The sequence below is a fragment of the Pogonomyrmex barbatus genome, unplaced genomic scaffold (genome assembly GCF_055798465.1).
Source record: "Pogonomyrmex barbatus isolate J1 unplaced genomic scaffold, ASM5579846v1 scaffold4, whole genome shotgun sequence".
In the NCBI taxonomy this organism is placed as follows: Eukaryota; Metazoa; Arthropoda; class Insecta; order Hymenoptera; family Formicidae; genus Pogonomyrmex; species Pogonomyrmex barbatus.
In genome coordinates, this window is record NW_028297138.1 from 11,749,438 (window position 1) to 11,770,056 (window position 20,619).

The window sequence follows — 20,619 nt, forward strand, 5'->3', positions numbered from 1 at the left end:
AGGAGGGAGGAGAGAGGAGATGGCACACGGCCTCTTAACACTTGACGTAACTGCGGGAATCGCGGGAGGGGGAGGGGGGGAGGAGGGGAGGAAGGATGGATAGGAAAAGGCACGATGCAGCACGTGGGTGCGCGGGTATCTACCACAAGTGCGTACGCCGACGATATTTATGGCGCGGGCGACACGCGGATGCCCAGGATTCTCGGATGCACGCTCGATAATCGGTGCGTACCGAGCGGCGGAGGAAACAAAACCGGAGGAAAAATCACCGTGCCGCGCGCCCATACACGCACGTGTATGCGTCGGTATGCGGAGAATTCCCCGCGTTTTCTCCGCGCCCGCGTAAAAATATTTCGCGAATATGCGCCCGTTCTACCCGTTCTAAACTTCATCATTCGTCTTCGTCGGGTTTAACTATACGGTCGCGCGACCATGCACGACCGATGCATCGAAAAAAAAACCACCGGCAAGATCTCCGTCCCGCGGAGACAGAGATAGATCTCCCGTTTCAGATCTCCCGTTTCTTCCCGCGCGCGCGCGCGCGCGCGCGCTTACGTCGCGTACGGCTTTTATATTTCGCTACGCCGAGAGAATGGCGAGAAAAACCGAAGTCGAAAGAGCGTCCGCTCGACTCGTCTCTCCGTTTAATCGCGCCTTCGGGATACGTTCGAGTGACTTCATCAAGTCACGTTCGAGCTCAAAGAGAAAGAGAGAGAGAGAGAGAGAGAGAGAGAGAGAGAGAGAGAGAGAGAGAGAAATAATGTAAGACTGAATCAGATTTAATTCCCACTCTATTTTTCTTGAAATGTTATTCCGTAATAACGGAAAATAAAGGATTGAATATATCTATCTGTTTTTTTTTTCATGATTTTCTTACCGGTAAAAATAATTTCTTCATTCGATGAAGTCGAGTTGGAAAATTTCAAGTGACGTGAGAAAGACATTAGTTCAGCAGCGATCGACGTACGTGACGGTGACTCGATTTCCACACACGTGACGCGCAACTCCGGCATGTCGGGGACTGGTGAGACACGCTACTATTATTTACTATTATTATTTACTATTCGTTGGAGGCTGTTAAAGCATGCCTCGTGAGTTGTATACGCTCGCGCGATAATTGGCTGGCCGACGTTTGAAATCGCGAGTGCCATTTAAAAGCGTGATTCGTGCTTCCGTGCGCCTACCATCTAATATAATATAGGTCGTTAATAGAGAAAGAGTACACACGCCCACTTTTGGAAATTACGAGGCTGTTCGTATTCTTTTCTTTTGTCGAGAGAGCGCGATGAAAGTGAGAATTCTTCTCGCGCGAACGCAAGTTGTTGCAAAATAAAGAAGGACGTTAAAGAGAACAGAAAGCAAGCCTCTCGGATAACTAGAGGTGATATTAAATATGATTTATGTCTCCTCCGGCACGTCTATTCGCTGATGGCGTCCACGGTTAATCAGTAACACAAATTCGCGATCGTTTAAGACAGACGAGACGCATCGACAAGATTCATCGAATCAATTTGTATCCCGCGTAAACACGCTGGCAGCAATTATAGAAAGCTTAATAGTCAATTACGCGCTGTGACATTAAAATCATTTGTTAGACCGGCGAGAAAAGAAACTTCGCGATAGGAACATCAATGCGGAGCGGATCCAATTATACAAACTTACTCCTGCATTGGTGCAGGCATGATCGATAAGTTTCTGTAAAATGCTTTCACAGATACTAGATGCAGTCGCGCCAGGAGATGGCTCGATAAACTAGTTCCCGTTAGAGATGACTTGCGCCATTACGACATTTTTATTAGTACGTTTTATCGAATCACGTTGTAATTATTTCCGCGTATCTTCTAGCAAGTACGCGTTCATTATACTGTCAAAAAACACATGTCAGGTAAGTGCGACAAAGCCGTAATAACATATATCTTATGTTACTATTAACGTCAATAGAGGCCAGATGTGTGAAATAGAAACGACGAGATTTTCTTACACCGAGAAAAAAAGATTAATTATTCATAAAATATAATATCTTCTAAAGTAAAATAAGAGTAATATAAAGTGAAGTTTGGAATGAAGTTTCGTCTCAAAGTTCTCAGAAAAAGTATCGATATACCCACATTTAAAAATCCGTTTCCATGAGTGTAACGTCACGTAGCATAAAATACTGACAAAAAGATGCGGTTGGTTAGAGAAATCACGGTATAGATGCCGTAGAGACACCTAGAGCAGTCGAGTTTTAAGATTGTAGGCCTCGGTAGCTAATGATGAAACAGTATCGAATAACGACGTAACGCAGACTGCGCAGATAATTTCGAGAGCGTTACACTCCAATTTGGATAATTGATGTATATCACCAGCAAGGAAGGGGAAGTTATTAAGACGCCAATTTAACTCACGCACCCAACCGGCCGGTCAGTCGTTTAGCTGGCCGGTCGTAGTCACCTCTAATAGCACGTCTCCAATCGAATACGGAGCACAGCGAGGAATAACTACGTCATAACGCTCGCGCGCTAATAAAGCGATTCTTCAGACTCGCGCGCTCGTTTTCCTGGCACTCATCTCGGCCCCCTAAAGCCCGGGAGCGCGATGTTGCACCAAGCGGAATAGGAAGAGAGGCGAGGCCAGCCAGTGGCCGTTGCGCGGCTAAGAAAATGCATTCGATTCCATCGTTATTGTCCAAGTTTACCGCAATAAGTTTCCAGGATAATCTGTGCGCGCGTAGACGGAGGAGCCGCCAGGAGAAGTCAAGGGAAGTAGCAAGCAAGAGCCGGATAATGACAGGCCCTGACTCGTTAGATGCCAGTAGAATCACGAACAAAAAGGCCTATGACCGAGCCAACCAACAGCAGCAACCGATCAGCCAACCACTCGACCGTTCAACCGACGACCGACCGACCGATCGACCGACCTACGAAACGGACGGGCCGTCGGAACGGACGGAGGCTAAAAAGAAAAACCGGGGCGCACCTGTGCACCTAGCAGTAACACTTTACTGCCTCGATGATGTAAACGTGAACGTAAATGAGAATAAGTGGCTGGACTTAAGAAAATTGCATGGTACACTGTGACTGCGCTCGCGCGGGCGCTGCCGACGGGTTCGTTCGCGATGTGCGACGTTATGATAGGGGATGAGCGATGATTTTTTTTTTTTCACGGTAACGGAACTGCTTCTTATTGATCGTTCGGCCATTTCATCAGCGCTAATAGTTCGCTCGATTCAAGATTGTTAATACGCCTTCACCTATGGCCTTTCGAGGCGCGATCAGCGGGGAATAAATTCAATTTCGTTTTATGAGCGACCGCGTAGTCGACGGCGGTAGATCCCGGTAGTTTCTTTAACGACGAATGAGCGAAAGTCTCGAGGGATTTCGTAAAAGCCATCTTCCGTGACCCGCGCTGTCTTGTGACACATTTTGTAATACCTGAGATGTACACGAGTCGTATAGTTAACCAATTATTCATGTTTCCTTAAGAGTACCGCGATTTATCGCATTATAATTCTCTCTAGAAGTTTCCCGTGAATTGGGAATCGATCTGACATATTCGCAGATAATATCAAATCGCCGCAACGATATGTGTCTGTACAACGAGAGGTGCGTCTCGTAGAAATAAGTGAACGCAACGTGCGTAAATTTACTGCGGACTCTCAGCCATTTTTGAGCATTCGTGTAATCGAGGATCACCGACATTTTCTAGCTAGAAATTATTATTGAAAATTATTCAGTAAAATTGAAGTAACATCGATGACATAAAATAACAAGATAATAGAAAGTGAATTTACAGTGGCACCCTCGTAAAGGTGACTTTATGTCTTTGATAAGTTTATTACCACATCGCTGGCATTACCACGCGCAAGCGATGCGAGCGAAGCGGCATCATCGGCTCATCATCGTAGATGCAAGATCGAATGCAGGATCGCCAGTAAAAAAAAAAAAAGCGCGTGGCGGATGATACTTTTTTAAATCCTTCGTCATCGGCGCGACAAAAATCGCGGACCCGGGATGATAAATTCCGAAGCACGTCATAAACGGCGCTTTACGGCGCGCATAAATTACGCGCCGCGGAGCCGCATATCGAAAGCGGCTCTCGCTACTGCACCGAGAGCGACATTATCGTGACACGACAATACCGCCGGTTTCTATCTTCGTCTCCCTCGCTCCCTTTGTCTCCTCTCCTCGCTCTTCGCGGTCCGCGCGCGTACGTACATACGCGAGCGCGAATCGCCCGTGAGGTTAAACGAATAAAAGCGCGCGTGTGCGTGGCACACGCACGACGCGCAGGTGTGCGTAAGCGCGTACGTACGAACGAGGGGGCATAAACACGGGCCATTATATACATGTAAAGGCCGCATCGTCGTCGTCGTCGTCGTCGTCGTCGTCGTCGTCGTCGTTTGTCGTCATCGTCGTCATCGTCGTCATCGTCGTCGTCTCTTCGGGAATACGAGTCGAGGAGGTGAAGTTCATTGCCTCCTCGTATGCGCGTTGCTCGCGCTGAGCGCACCAACTATCGCGGCTACTCGAGCATACGCGCGTGTGCGTGTGCGTTAGCCCCGGATTCTCCCGCCTCCCCCGAGTGCATCTGTGTCGCTCGTAAATATACGAGTCACGTGCTGCCTGAAGACGTCAAAATGTGAGACGTAATTCAAGGCGAGAGATACACCCGGCGTGCGCGACGACTCCCACGCGGCGATCCTTCGACGATCGGTGCTCCTGTCGATCGATTTCATTCGACTCAACACCAGTGAGGTGACTTTCAATCGGGTACTATTTCCCGGATCGATGACGGAACCGAAGTTTCCGTCGGCGTAGATTTGTACGCGATTGAATTAACTATAGCGATATAGATAGAAGCGATAGAGTATAGAATGCTTGTTGGGAGGGCAAACAAAATTTATTTTGATTTTGATCGATCCTAAATTGAATAATGTTTGAAAAAATTTTAAGAACAGATGTTGGTATTACTTAATTTCTTACGCATATTCGATAAATTGTGCATTATTAATTAGTACAGCTATTTTTCATATTTTCTATTTTTATCTAAATAAAAGAGAAAAACTGATGGCTTCTTAGAAACTTAGATATTTTTTAACTAAAGTATGTTTTTAACTATCATTTTTGTTGCAAAACTTTCTCTATAGAGAAATATTAATAATGTTATGAAATATTAATAATGTCCTTTTTTTGTCACTTTAAAAAATTATGCGCATCTAAAATAGACTATAAATATACTGTTTGAGAAAAGAGAAAAGACCTCTCCATGTGAGATTCAGATATCTCAAAAGAGCGATGTAAATTCTATTTAAATAAACTTGCCAAAATTGATATTATCGCGTTGGTTCATATTCTCATCTCGTTGAAATTCATAACATTTCCAGCTACTACTGGACCCGCGCCAATTTCGAAATAAGCTGGTTCTCGCGTATATATGCGGTATTTGATTTTACGGAATAAGATGCTACACATTAAATCGCATGTTGACGCGATAATCCGCAGAAAAATCGATATCTGCGAAACGACTGTTCGTATACCACGCACTGCGAAAGACCAACGCGTAATCGTAATGCACGAATGCAAATACGGCAGTCGTACGGATGATGCGCGTATCACGCGCGCGCGTAATAGAGAAATGATGATTGGCAGCGCGGGTAACGCATTCGCGCCGAGGAAATGATGACTCGATCCATGAAACGGAGAGTCAAGGTAGAAGACGCGCGGCGTGGCGCGGCTCGGTTCGATAAGTAGGTGGATTACGTTTAAGACCGCGACTTGACAACGCAACGCAACGCAACGCAACGCAACGCAACGCAACGCAACGCAACGTACGGCTCGCAACAAGTTCTCGGGGAGGACGGCAATGGTGGGGCACCGAAGAGAGCATCGTGAAAGAGAGAAAGAAAGGGAGAGAGAGATGAGCTCCCGACTGGTGCGGGCATGACGAGGACGCCCGGATGGAACGTGTGCGCAGCGCGTTGCCACCGTTCGTTGAAAAGGGACGAAGAAATTACGTTGTGGCGCAGCTTATGCGCCCTCGGGGCACCATTATATGGTAATCTCTGCATCTCCTTCTCTCCCTCTCTCCACTTTTTCTTTCTCTTTCTCTCTTTCTCTCTTCGTTCCCCGCCCCTCCTCGTCCAACTCGCGCTCAAGACTCTTTTTGCCATCTCTCTCTTTCCTTCGATGCTCATCCACCTCGCCGCGCGTTCTCCTCCAACCTCCTCCAACCGCATTGTCCTTGTCTTCCTCACTCGCTCGGTGAAGCATACGCATCACGGCATTTCTCCTATTTCGTCGCTCGGGTTTTCCTCCTGTCTCCTCACTCTGTTTCTTCCCCTTCTTTCTTCCCTTGATCCTTTCTCTCTCTCTCTCTCTCTCTCTCTCTCTCTCTCTCTCTCTCTCTCTCTCTCTCTCTCTTTCCCTCTTTCCCAACTTGTTCGCCTCTATCTCTGTCCCTCCTTTCCCTTTTAGTTTGTTTTTCCGTTGCCAGTGGGTAATTGCACTCTCTCGCTTTTACCTGCTCGAAGCTTTTCTCCCGCCCGCATATGCCGATGCTCTCCTATTCGTTTCCGTGTTTTTTGCCCCCATCTCCCTCTTTCTTCTTCTTCTATAGCGAACCTTCCCTCCCGCCCCGTTTTACTTTACCTTCTGACCGGGTTTGCTGTCCCTTCTTTACGGCCAGATTTTTCACCATTCCGATCCTCTCACCCGTGCGCAGCAATCAGAAGACAATCCGGGGTCGCCAAACACCGAGTTTGCTCCGGGCCGGCTTCGAATTTAATTATTCGTAGTCTCATTATACGCGGAAGAGACAAAAATTACATCGGCACAATTATTTTCTCCCAAGAGCTTTCGTTCCCCTTTATCGAGAACTTGATACAGCAGGTCGATTGCATGCTCCCGCACATTTCGTGAATTTTAACGCGACGATAACGCCGTTTCGTTTTTTTTTTTACTTCTGTTTATTTTACAAAATAGTCTCCTTGTGTTTAAACCAATGTAGTTGAGAGTTAAATTAAATCAAAGACGACGGTACAACGCGTGTTCGATGATATGTCTGAATTATGGTATTCAGCCGTGTGTGCCGGCGTATCGCGCCGACAGACGTCTTTATACAAACAATTTGCCGAGCCCGGAGGAAACGCAGCTCCGAATTAACATGCGGCATCTGGGCGTCAAATTGTTGAATAGACAGTGATAGGTGTCAGGTGCTACCAGACGAGTGTTTATCTCAGCACATCTCGCGAAATTCCAAATGTTTATTCGCGACGTCGTGCTTTTTTGCCTGTAAACGGAATGGGTTAACGCACTCTCGCGTACTTGCGAGTAGAGCACAGTAATCGCTATTATTAAACGATATAAGCGATTTGCATAACCTGAAAAATTACATATAACGTAAACTTTATACCCCCTTAATTCTTCTTTGAGAATCGATCGGAAGATGATTAAAAGGATGGGCTATGTTTGTAACAGCCGTTCATTTATATCTCGTACAATGCTCTATTCTGGAGAACGACCAAGTTCGCGAAAAAGCCCTGGCGACGTCGAAGAAGAGTTGTTTTGCTCGCAATTCCGACGAGACGGAAATTCGCTGCATTCTGTAATGGGTAAAACGATACGCAGCCGTGTTTATGGGTAAAGACTGGAAGGTGCGTGGAGCGAGGAAGAGCGTGAAGCGGATCAGAGGGAGAGAAAGACCGAGAGAAAAAGAGCCGTCGCGAACGTATATTGCGCCGCTCTGCCCTCACTTCCCGGTAATTTAAGTGACGTACGTATGCATGGGGCCGATGAGTTATGGGGTGTTAAAGCATAGGTGACTTAACCGGCCAGCGCGTACGCACGCCGAGCGAATCCTCCGAATTTCGCTCTTAATGCCGGGATCGTCAATAATGCAGTACTTTACTGCGATATATCGCGATGTAATCTCTGCAGGCGTTACAAGCGGAAAAGATTCGAGAGGGAAACATCCTCTCGTGCTTTCATTCTCCTCTCTTTCTCTCTCTCTCTCTCTCTCTCTCTCTCTCTCTCTCTCTCTCTCTGTTTCTCTCTGTTTCTCTCGCTCTCAATTATATTCTCGACTCGTGCGTTACGAGCGTGGTACGAGCAAGCGAGTAAAAGCGCATGATACATTCAACGCGCTCATAAAGTTTATTCGTTAACGCGCCGGTCCGATGAGAGGTGCAGCTACGAGTATCGAACGCATCCCGCGTTCTAACCGGTGAAAAATTGATGAGATGAAAATTTAATGCCCCGGTATGTACGTTGCACACGGAACGGAAAGGTCTGCGCGTTTATGATTTCAGATGTGAGAATCACAACGAAACGATCAATCTGAGCATTTAGATCGTCGTATAGATCAAATAGGAGCGATCTCTTCAACACATTTGGTAATATTACTTATATATATTTTTTTTTTGTAAATGTATATTATCTAATGAAATGTAATTATATTATTATATATGTATCTTTTTTTTAAAAATATGTATTTTATATATATATATATATATATATATATATATATATATAATTTACACTTTGGATAAAAGAATTCTTTTCGATTGTGTTTCTAGCATACTAGATTTGAAGATGTTTTAATCATGTAGATAATAAGAAAGAAACCTGCATGTTCAACACTTAATTCAACTCTGACGATCTAAATGAGAACCATCGTCGTGGACCTTTAGATCGAGCGCGGTTAAATACGCGTTACATAATCTGAACAATACTACCGCCTAACGACTAACGATAAAATTTAAGAAACAGTATTGTGTGTCGAGTCTCGCTCGCGTAGAAAGGAGTCGTTAAAGGCTGCTCAACCAGTTGAATTGGCGGTTCAATGTGGCGCGTGCTACCAACACACACTGTGTCACGCACGGAACGCACCGCGCGACCGGTGCTCTCTTATTATATTATACATTATTATCTACTTATCGTGCTATTGTCCGTATTGACTTCATTGGAGCCGATTCTGGACAGGCCGGCCACTTCACCGCGGACAATTGAGCGCGTCGAAACGGACTGCGCTTTGACGGCGCATGAGAGAAAGAGAGGCGGAGAGAAAGAGAGAAGATATCAATTAAAGCGCTTACGAGCCGTAACTGCGCAGCATCAGCCGCATTGACAGTCCGCGCGATAAGAAATTCATTTTGACACCTTGGGAGGCGGTAATATAATTTACGCTTTATAACCTTCGAGTCGCGAGTCTCGAGTATCTAATGGCAAAATCCGTAGGTTCATCGTAGCGATCGGCAACAGTTGGAGGATTCGATTTTCTACAATTACGGGAAGCATAATCCGCACGCAACGTTTCTTCCATCCGATAATCCGCGGATTTTCTTCTATCTACATAAGTAATAGAATTGATTTCGTGGCAACGCCGGCTTCCTTGAACCTCACGACTGACAAGTTTGCCTCGCCATTTGTTGCGCTCCTCCCTCCAAGCCGCTTTAGGATCTGGTGTGCGCGCACGCTCCTAGTATCTATTATCCTATTTATATGGACCGGCATGGTTAGCGTGATCTGATAGCCACGGCAATAGCTATACGCCTTCACGTAATACATGTAAAGTCTCGCGCGAGAAATCGAGCGTGCTTGCGAGGTAACGAGCGCGCGGAAAACTAAAAGCGATCGGGAGCATTACGAGTTTTACTGCCCTACGGGATTTCTTATCTTATTACCATTACGTAACCGCGGCGAACCAGTTATTGTACGGATGCAGGCATTAACCCGTTTAAAATAATACAGCAACACCGCGAAATAAAGCAGCGCGCGCCGGTCGCGCTTGAAAGGGAGATACTGACGTAACATTCGGTCAATTTTTGATAAAAATTGGCCTAACCGTACGGCTAGACAGCCTCGGCATCGAAAACACGTGCATTTCGATGGTGAAATCATCCGAACCTACATGATTATTATTTTCGCCGTGAGCATACATAATTCGCTGGCGTGACTTCACAATAAACGTAAAGTCGTGCGACGCGTGATATTACGGTACGCTGTTATAACAGCAATACAATATCACATGTGTTTTATCAATATCGATCGCCATTATGAACCTGTTGATTTTATAACAATAGCGCAGCGATTTTAATCTGCTCGTAACTTTTTATCTCGAGCCACGACACAAAAGGCATTGTTTTTGAAATATTAGCAGCTTTCATCCACATTTCCTCGTTTACCATTTCGTCGTATGAGAGAAATTTCTCAATTATCGCCGCGGCTATAAAGTGGCCGTTCTGTCACGCACCATTGCGCGGAGTACGTCGACGCGTTATTTTTTAATTCCGCTTTAGGGCCGCCCTTAATTAACGTACCGATGAAGCAGAAAGGAGGGATACGTATTCACGCACGCATGTATACACACACACACACACACACACACGCGCGCGCGCGCGCGCGCGCGCGCGCGCAATAGGGAGCCAGATTAGTTCGACCGGCTCGCCTTCATCGCGGTTTTCCAGGTTCACGTGCGAGTAGACGACACGAAGAATGTGCGTCTCCATTGTGTGTGACTTGACAACCTAGAGCTTCCATAGCGTATGACAATATGTCGCATAACACGCGGTAATGCTAAACCGATGGGCAGGAAGAGCTTGTAACTTAATAGCGAACATGGTGGTCGTACTTGCGGCATGCGCCAACTTCGTCCTGAAGAGTTGTCCTGTCTTCCTCTATTATCGCTTATCTTTTTTCGTTCCTCTTCTCTCTCTCTCTCTCTCTCTCTCTCTCTCTCTCTCTCTCTCTCTCTCTCTCTCTCGACTTATCGCAGCGTGCTGCCGCGCGAAAATTAAAAAAAAATCCGCAAACAGGTTTCATTCGTTAAGTGGCAAAGTTAAAACACCAGTTTCCGTAACGTTTCATGAAAAACATTGACAACGTATAATAAGACGTTTCTATGAGTCGTTAGAAGCGATCCCGACTTGAAAGATCGCGATCTTGAGATCATCGTAAATCGTTATTACATAGCTCGCACTCACGGCATCGGAGATTATCTTTGACGCGAAAAAGATCGGCGCCGCAAGATGGACATGTGTATTAATTGATCGCCGCGATCGTTAACTTTAACGATAACATAAATCGTTATTAGTTTTAGAGACGGCGATTACGTTCATCGGAGGCGGGGGGGGGGGGGGGGGCAGAACCTCGGAGATTGCGATAATTGACTGCGAACACACCACGATTATCACTTTATAATTTTGTCGATGATATCCCTTAACGGTAACAGAATCATAAGAGATTTGCGAAATGTTAGATAATCAACGTTGAACACAAGGTACAAGAAACTTTGGGATTACGGAAATGGATCTTGTAAATATGTATACTTTCTCGCAAGTGTCTTCAATCTGCTAAAATATATGGAAGTACCGCGAATTACACTACTGTGTCAAAGTACACGTTTCCACACAAAATCACGGCTTTCGCGAAAGTCGTATTTGCGCGTAATATAGAAGTTACGGCACCCGTAAGGATCCCGATAGTAAAGCGAAATGATCGAATGAGATTGCACGTATTAGTCCCACGCGAGAGTGCGAGAGAGTGAACGTTTGCCTGATTATGCATATCATACGCCTGCCTGACACTCGCTAAAAAGGAGCAATAAGACTTCAGATACTTCAGATTCGAGATCCCAGATCGAGAAAACGGGAGTTGAACTTAATCAGAATGCATAAAAGTTCTAATGCAAATCTATTCCGCGTTTGGTAAGCGCGAGGGTGGACGGGTAGCTGTTTATACGTAATGATTGCGAGGTCGTCATATCGTGGCAATGCGAGCGGAATACGTAAGTAATATAGCGGCGAAGTAATGAGCGTTCGACCGAACGCTCGAAAAACGGCTCGATATCGGGGCTAAAATAATTCAACTCTCACGCCAGCGTGGAAAATGGTCGTTTGTAGCAATTTAAAGTTTCCAGACCGTGATCTTAAAACTTACGTTTGCAAGTGAAATATTGATTCAAGTTAAACTTGAATAGTCAGTTTTATGTATCGCATAACGAGCTCTATGATATTGCGAAATTATGATGAATTACGTGTCGAATAGCAATGTATATTCTGTAGTGTATACGAAAGTTTATACATATATATAATTAATTTTAAATAAAGATTTTTAATCTGTAATCGCAAGGAATTATTTAATATTATTTTTACACTAATTTTTCAAAAGTGTTATTGAAGACGTACGTGTCCTAAGAAAAAGTAATAGGAAGGAATCTTGATCAGTTCAATTTTAAATTATAATTATATGTGTAAGAAAGAAAATATTTTTGAAAATACACACATTGTGCAGTGTTTACTTTTTGATATAATTTTTTTTATCTTATAATTTTCCCTTTTTAAGTAATTTCTAAAAAATTTCAAGGCTAACTTTTGAAACTAGTATTCTAAAATTATCAGAGTTATTTTTCTATTTCAATTTTTGCATAATTTATTATGAAGATATCTTATCCAGAAGTTAAACATATATAATAGCTTTCCGAATTTTTCTATTCGAAATTAAATGCAAGCGATATTGAAAGAATATCTTTATGAAAGTCTAGATGAGGAAATATTAATAATCGTAAATCAACAATGTAAACCGTGCCTTGGTCGTTTATACTCATTATTGCCTCGGGCTGATTCTACAATAGGCGAATGTGAGGAGAATAATCCACTATGATTGGTCAATTTCTTGAGGCTTACTACACCTATTGTAGAAATCTCTCCCTAAGCAGCAGAAGACGAATGAAGACGCGCGATTTTTTACAGCCACCAAATGCCGCTTAAAAGCTCATTTAACCTTGGTCACTCGAGGAGAAAGTTCATCGCGATGCGACGCGCATTAAACCTCGCGTTATGCCAATCGAGGCGTGGGAGGGAAACCGAGCATTAGGAAAACATCGCGAAAGAAATTCGTTCGATATGATCTACAAAAGAGATTCGCGCGTTCGGCGTATCTCGTAGAATAGATGCGCGTGACTCTGGCTTCTTGCAGCACGTAACGACTGGTAAAGTAAGTGGCTGACTTGAGTCGAAGTTGAGTCGAGCACAGGTGTGCGAGCGTAATCGCGATGTCACGGGCGAGTCACGGCCCTCTCTCGCCTCTCGTTCCCTCCCCTCATCCTCTTGTCTTAGTCTCCATCTCCATCTCCGTCTCTCTCTTTCTCTTTATTCCCTTTCTCCCGATCTCCTCCCGCTACTGCTATTCCTTTCTCTTGATTTCTTCCTTCTCTCTCTTTTGTCTCTCTCTCTCTCTCTCTCTCTCTCTCTCTCTCTCTCTCTCTCTCTCTCCATCTTCTCCTCTTCCAGCCGCATCGGATTCGCGAACATTTCTGGATTGTTGCTTGTTTACCCTTTCTTGCCATTGTAACGTTTTTATCTATTCACTTTGAAGATTACTTGTTTCTTTCTAATTGACCCGATGAGAAGAAAAAGAGAGACGCGTTAAGCTAATATCCTTACGATCCACTATTGCTCCCAGGTTTCAGAGTGATCGAAATTCTGCGCTTGCAAATATTCGATTAATCCTTCATGGTCGATTGCCTCCTTTATAAACAAGTTTTACGGAGAAGTGTTTCAATATACGACACGTTCTCCTATCTTCTTGTGCTTTTTGTCGAGTATAATTATAACTGCATAAGAATATATAGCTGCTCTTACTGCAAGGCGACAGGATTTCTCATGAATCATTCAAGGGCAAAAAGCTATCGAATAAGAAAGAACTTCGGATCTAGAATATTTAATAAACTACGCTGTCTACATTGGCTCTCGGCTAGAAATGCTGAAATAAAAAAAGTGTTCGTAGAAACAGAAGCGCGTATATATTAGCCGAGCGTTGTATTACAGCCTTCCATATCTTCCCGTATAATTAAATAAATAAAAATACTAATTTCAGCATTCGTTTTCGAATCAAAGGAACAAAGCTTTAAAAACGAGCCCCGAGATTATCAGTTACCGCGAAGTTCTCTTGGAAAATGCGCGTCCTTGCGCGTGTATACGTGCGGGCGAGGAAGCGCGCGGAACCTCCGGCACGCGTGCAACTAACTCGCCTCCTCGGCGAGGCGCTTGCCGGCCGTAATTTCAGCTAACCCCGAAGCCTGACCCCGGCTCACATGGGCCGAGTGTGTTACGTCACGTCAGCCTAGAATACTGCAATAATTGCGGCATCGCGAGCGAGCGAGCGAGCGGGCCGAAACGTCGGGAGCGGGGAAAGAAAGGGAGGAAGAAAGAGATGATGATCAGGAGCAGGCGTGGCGGGGAGAAAGAAGGGACAGAGGCCATGTGGCGAAAACAGTAGTTGCACGTTGAGATGCGCGGAAAGAAAGGGAATGGAAGAAAAAGAAAACGGGAGAAAGAGAAAGAGAGAGAGAGAGAGAGAGAGAGAGAGAGAAAACGAAAAAGGAGGGAGAGAAGAAGGAGAAAGAGTCGACCCCGGAGTCATCCACCCCTGGAAGGAGAGAAGCGGTAGCTATTGCCGCTGCCTGCCTTCGCGGTCGCCACGCGGGGTTAATCGTCGCGACTTTGTAGATGAGATTGGATGGGGCATTAAACGGTGGACGCCAAGACCATCCCGCCGCTTTAAATTTAATTTGACCCCCCTCCCCCCCGCGACTTCTCGAATTAATAATCCTGCGCTTGGATTCTTACTTCGGCGCTGTTGTTGGCGAGGATGATTAGGAATTATGCGTTTATGCGCGACTACGTTTATTGTCCGCTTCGTGATTACGTGTTCACGCTGTATTCCGTAAAAGAGTGGGCTATACATTCGGTTAATGCTTCTAATGTTTGTAGCAATAATTAAAAATGAATAAAAATATTTAAAAATCTATAGAGATTATGTAATTAATTAAATTTTTAGTTATTAGCTAAGAGATAAAAGGTAGTAGTGTGATCGATGACGTTACAATATATTTCGCAACTTTCAATTTTCATATATATTATTATACAGATTATTATATTTCGACTTTCTCATTAATTCTCTCTTGTACAAAGGCAATTCTTTTTGCAAGTAAACTTGGTAGATCTTGTGCCGCTGCACCGACATGTAGACAGGTTTAGACACACCGTGAGGCTTGAGGAAGAGTGGGAGAGAGGGACGGAGGTAACAGAGGGGGGAAACCCCGTGGTCTGTGCTCGCGGTAAACCCTAAGCCTCAAAGTCCGCAGGAGGGAAACACCGTGCATGAGTGAGGGACGAGGACGGGGGAGGAGAGGGAGGGCCCGAGTGCAACGCGTGCACGTTCTGGGCGGGGTCAGGAGAAGGGCCAGGAGTCATCGAGTGACACACGCACGACTGCCACGCTTCGTGGTCACGGTCAAAGCGCACGCGAAACATCGTCGACGAATGGAGAAGGACACGCTTCGATTGCTCCTGTAAGCGGAGCACCTCTTGCACGGCTGGCGGACCACGAGGATCCTGCGACGAGGTTCTTCGATCTCGATCGAGGCCCTCGCCGGATTAGGTTTCGCTGTATGGCCGTGTGAAATAAAATCACCGCCCGATTTCCTGTAGAGGTGTGAAACGGCTATTGTGACGTGGAAAGATCTACGATAGATATGTACGATTTATGCGATGATAGGATGACAATGGGGGGGGGGGAGAGGAGGGAAATAGAAAAGTTCTGTGTAATATTATATTAATCGCTTGACGTTTTTTTTGAAAAATCCGCGCATATTTGTGCACAAATCTTAAATCTTTGATCCTTCAATCAAAAATATATAAAAATATATATATCTTTTGTTTTTAATATAGACATGCATATAAATATAAACGTGAGAATTAAACAATGGTATTATATCTTATTATGGTATTATATTTAGATATTTACCTAGGCTGTGAAAATCGATCCAGATTACGCATCCTCTAAGACTGGCGCCAGTGATCCTAATGTGATTATAATTAGGACCATTTGCTCATCTTGAATTACGAATCCAAAGATCCCGCAGGGGTCGTTTGCCTTTACGCCCTTTAAAGGGAATACGAACCGACGGCGCCACCGGAATTTTCTGAAAGCCACCGGTTTCCATGGTTTACTAGGTGAATCAAGGCTGATCTCGTTACCACGATTGTAACGCGATAATCATTCCGATCTAAAATTGTTCGTACACGCATCTCTTCGTATCAGCAGCGTCTGTATGCGACGATAAGGCAATGAAATCCAGTGTGTACTATGAGGTTCAGCAGCTGCTAGCTGGTAGTCGCGACATAATGAATGTTATGAGCGGAACAGTGTTGCTCGCAATTCGATGACGAATACAGGTATCATCCGCCTAATGTCAGGTAATTACGAGGAAGAGAGATAGTTGGAGACACGTCATCGTGGCGCTATTAGGGCGAACGGCACGTAGTTCCACTCGGCGCACCGCCCCGCCTCGTAAGAGTTTAATTATTTCTGCAATCGCTGCAGTTTTCCTTTAATTAAGGTTCATTCGAGGTCAAGCGGACACCTGGGTAAACCATCGTCAAGACTTTGAAAAGAAGAAAAGACGAGCGAGGATTATTTCCTTTATTTCTTGCCAGGTGTAATAACATTTCTTTTCGTATCTTGAATCGCAAGAATTTATGAGGCAACTGAACAAATATTGATTAAGGATATTAAGTCCATAAGATAAGAATTAATTAAGACATGAATTATCTTACGTACTTCTTGTCGTCGTACGATAAAACTCTTCTCGCTTAAATTTCTCATCGGAATTACCGGCAAAGACGTACGATTTCTCGCGAGGACATTGACCACAGCATGAAGCACATTGTATTAATTTTGATCATATGTTGCGAATGTTGATTATATTCCGTTGTAGGGGAAAACGCGGATATAATTCGTGCACACCCACTACCTTTGTTAGGCCCTTCTTCAATCCTTTCATCGAACCCTTCCTTGGTCGTTCCTAAGCCAGAACAAAAGTACTGTCTCGCCTCAAAGGTAACAAAAATTCTTTGAAGTATCATTCCTTCTGTTCTTTCAAAAGAAGAAGGAAGCGAAACTCCGGAGACGGGTATTTAGCATTTTTATTCCCAAGAGAAATAATACAATACCGTCTTCCGCGTTTTGCTGTGATATTGTACGAGATGAGAAAAAAATGCACATCACGAGAATAATTACAAAAGTAAAATTTCATTATCAAAAATAACAAAGTATTATAAAAAGTAACAAATTTTAACAAGACAATTTTTAAAAAAATTTAAAGAAAAATCTTAAAGATATATATTCTCTCTCTCTCTCTCTCTCTCTCTCTCTCTCTCTCTCTCTCTCTCTCAAACTAATGTACGCATTTGTAAATGACCATGTCTACAATAAATAAATAATTAGTAGTAATAAAATTAAAATAATAATTCTAATAGCTCTTATATTAAGCTTGAAAAATTGCAACAAATCCCTTACCTTCCTAATACATGTCAATCTATTCAATCTGCATCTGTGATTATCTGCTGCGCTGCGTCGCAAACAGCAGCCGCGTGCAGTTCGTCGCAGTTTTACACAACTCGTCGTCCTGCACAAAGAAAAAGGGCGTGCGGGTAAAAAAAAAAAGAAAAAAGAGTGGAAGAGAAGAGGAAGAAGAAGAGGAGGAGGAGGAGGAAAGGAGAGGAGGACCCTTCATTAGCAAGGTAGCTGTCGTGGGGGGGCCACTGACGTTCGCGTTTCATAACACGGTGCAACGCATGCATGCGTGCACATGTAACGTCGTACATCCAACAACGAGATCCCTCGCGTGGCTCCTCTCGCGGGGTGACGCACGTCCACCACCGGCAACGGCGAGTCGTCGTACGCGCACGACGTAAAAGGGAGCATCAAATTATCCAGGAAGCGAGTAACCCGCGACGAGAGACCTATGCTCACGCGTAAAGAACGTCTTTACCCGGGCGCGGGCCACGCCAGCGTCCACAAAAGAGGGGCCTTTTACCTAGAGGTTTGACTGGCGTGTATTGCCGTAATTTTCGCCGCGCGCAAGGGGGGCGGTCGGGGCCCCGTGGACGGTTAAGGGCGACCCTCGAACAGTACCTGCAGTCTCTATTACAACGTATAATCAAAAGAATCACGATGTTCAACGCAGCGGCTGATAGCATTGAAGCTTCTTCTTTATGCGTCACCTCTTTCTCGCTCATCCGCTACCTCTTCGTCTCACTGGCGTTTAGTTCCGCTTGTGCTGTCTCTCGCATCTCTTTAACTTCGAATACCTGTCGATGTTTGACACATCGGCGATTATCCGGCACGATCATCTAGTGATTTTGGAGTGGAATGTCTTCAATCGTAAGATTCGTATCAATTACATAAGCCAAATCGATACGATAAAATTATATGTTAATCTGAAATAAAGAGTTAGATAATTTTAATTAGCACAAATTCCAAGATATATAAAATTTAAATTTCTCGTGTGAATTTCATCGTCTAGAATATATTCTTATAGAAAAGGCGAAGTCCCTAAGGAAAAAAAAGAAACTAAAATACAAGTCCTAAAGAAGAAATAAGCAACAACCAGGCGGTCGGGTTTTCAGTTATTGTGTTCGACTGAAATATCCTTTTACTTGTCAGCCGCGCTATTTTTCATCGCTGTCATCTTCACAAATCGTACAATATAGGGACATCCACAATACGAAATAAAGGCGGGACAAGTGCCAATCTGAATAATTTATTACTTCTAAACTGTAAGGTTTTTCTGTTTGGCGCATCGCAGTCTGGAGCGCAGCCTGTAATCTGCGCAAACGCTGGCCGCAAAATTGCACGAGACTCGTTGTGTGACCGGCCGGTACTAATTTATCTATGTCCAATCAATTTTATGTACCGTGACTGTGTGTCATCAGGACCTTGTCATCACTCCGCAACGACCCCGTCGCACGAGGTCTGTAATTGGAAAAAGCAGATAGCTTATATCGCGAAATTATATCCTTAATATGCGAGAATAAAAAATAGGGGGTAATCTCCCGCTGAACGTTCACTTTTTTTACGATATATTATCAAGACGATAGAGACCGTTGCAGTGAAAGAAATAATGACATTGTTCTGTTTTTCCTTTTCTTTTCTCTCTATTTTCCCGACGGACGATAAGTATCCGTTTCATCTCTCGGGGGAACGATATTTCTTCACAATTTACTGTTGCATTTGTACGGGTGCCCAGCGGTTCGCGGTAAGATGGCTACAGCGCTTTAGATAAATTCCCGCGTCATCGAACAGTTCGTGAAAATAACGGGGAGATGAGTATCAAAGTCGTAATAAATCAAATTTTTTTTCCTTTATCATTTTTGCTCGATAAGATCGATAGGTTGCGTTCGATTGCACATATTTTATAGACGATTCATTTCGATCACGGCTGTTCAGTAAGCTGTTGTGTGTCTATGGGCTACGAAACACGAACAAAGCGATTCATCAGTATATAACGGAGCTCTCATCACTGATTGTCCCAGAGTCATTGCTATACAAGCGCGATTGCCTGTGCAGCGATGGGGTGTCAGCCGTACGGAGCCCTTAGGGGAGTTCGCGCCCTACCGCAGAATAATATAATATTCAATTTGTATGTAATGAATATAAATTAACGAGGCAAGTTATACTGAGGTTGTCTGTGGCGCGAAGGTTACCGAACGGACGAAAGTAATTGCAAGTCGCGCGAAGCCAAGAGTTGCGCTCGTTACGTCTTTCTCTCGCAACGTAATTACAACATGCGTTTCACTAGCGTTATTTCATAGGATGTTGTTTCTAAAAAGAGAATACTTTTCGCGCGCTCTCTAATTTCATTCGAGAGAAACAAAGCTCTTTTATCAACTCAGATAAGACGAACTCGTTGAGAGAAATGTTAAAAGTGGGATGAAATAATTACTTGTTGCATAATCTGCTATCAATTGCGATCACGAGCACACTGGCACACTGTCGGTAATCATCATTTAGCGGCAGCTTCGTAGAAACTGATGAAGAATAGAGCATAATGTGCCATTGTGATGTTAATTAGTACTTGGTAGTAGCTAACGTAATGCAGAACCGAAGTTATCAGCACGTGCGAGTACCCAGCACGTAGCATGACCTCTATTGTCGGAATTGAAACCAATTCAATGCGCCGGAGGCGTTATCTTGTGGCATTTGTTTTATTTCAAACTATTTCGGACTATGCTTTCGCGAGTTCTACGTTTCTGCAAACGCTCTGACATCCATTCGTGCTCTTTTGCAAGAGCACGCCACGCTAATTGCTTCAACATAACCTTCGCGGATATGTATTAGCTCTGATACATTTATGCATATGAAGCCGAAAATTATGCCGTCACTATTGCTTATCATTATAAATTATCAATTATCAGTCATCTTTATTATTCAATTTTCACGTACAAAGTTGTACAGAGGAATATAATCGTACGCGCGTAAAAAGTTATCATTATATACTCGACAATTATCTAAAATATTCTTTTGACACTTGATAATATATCTATTGTAAAAAAAACTTGATTCTAATAGTAATATTTATTTGTAATTTTTATTATAACGTTCTTGCAATGATTTTGTATTGAAATTTGCTCAGCTGTCTCTATAAATACAACATTTTGGGAAAAGGGATACAAGGATGAGGGAACAAGAGGCAGAGAACGGCAGACAGAGAAAGTGAAATCACCGCTTAATCGGAGAAGGCCGAAAGCATCAACGGGTCGATACGTATTAATTAAACCTTACACCTACACTCTCG

General features: G+C 44.0%; 1 protein-coding gene and 1 long non-coding RNA gene across 7 annotated transcripts in view; one reads left to right on the forward strand and one right to left on the reverse strand.

Annotated features, from left to right (window-relative positions):
- Positions 1-20,619, forward strand: part of LOC105432975 (uncharacterized) — a 296,484-nt gene that overhangs the window by 231,312 nt on the left and 44,553 nt on the right. The window lies entirely within an intron of this gene.
- Positions 1-20,619, reverse strand: part of LOC148935800 (uncharacterized) — a 259,524-nt gene that overhangs the window by 154,396 nt on the left and 84,509 nt on the right. Inside the window, exons 3-5 of one of the 6 annotated variants that reach the window (XR_016140234.1) lie at positions 17,340-17,448; positions 16,602-16,845; positions 15,792-16,425 (exon numbers count right to left, since the gene is read on the reverse strand). The exons of the other annotated variants lie outside the window; for them this stretch is intronic. This is a non-coding gene — a long non-coding RNA (uncharacterized LOC148935800). Of the gene's footprint in view, positions 1-15,791; positions 16,426-16,601; positions 16,846-17,339; positions 17,449-20,619 lie in introns of those variants that run through there. 6 annotated transcript variants of the gene reach the window in all.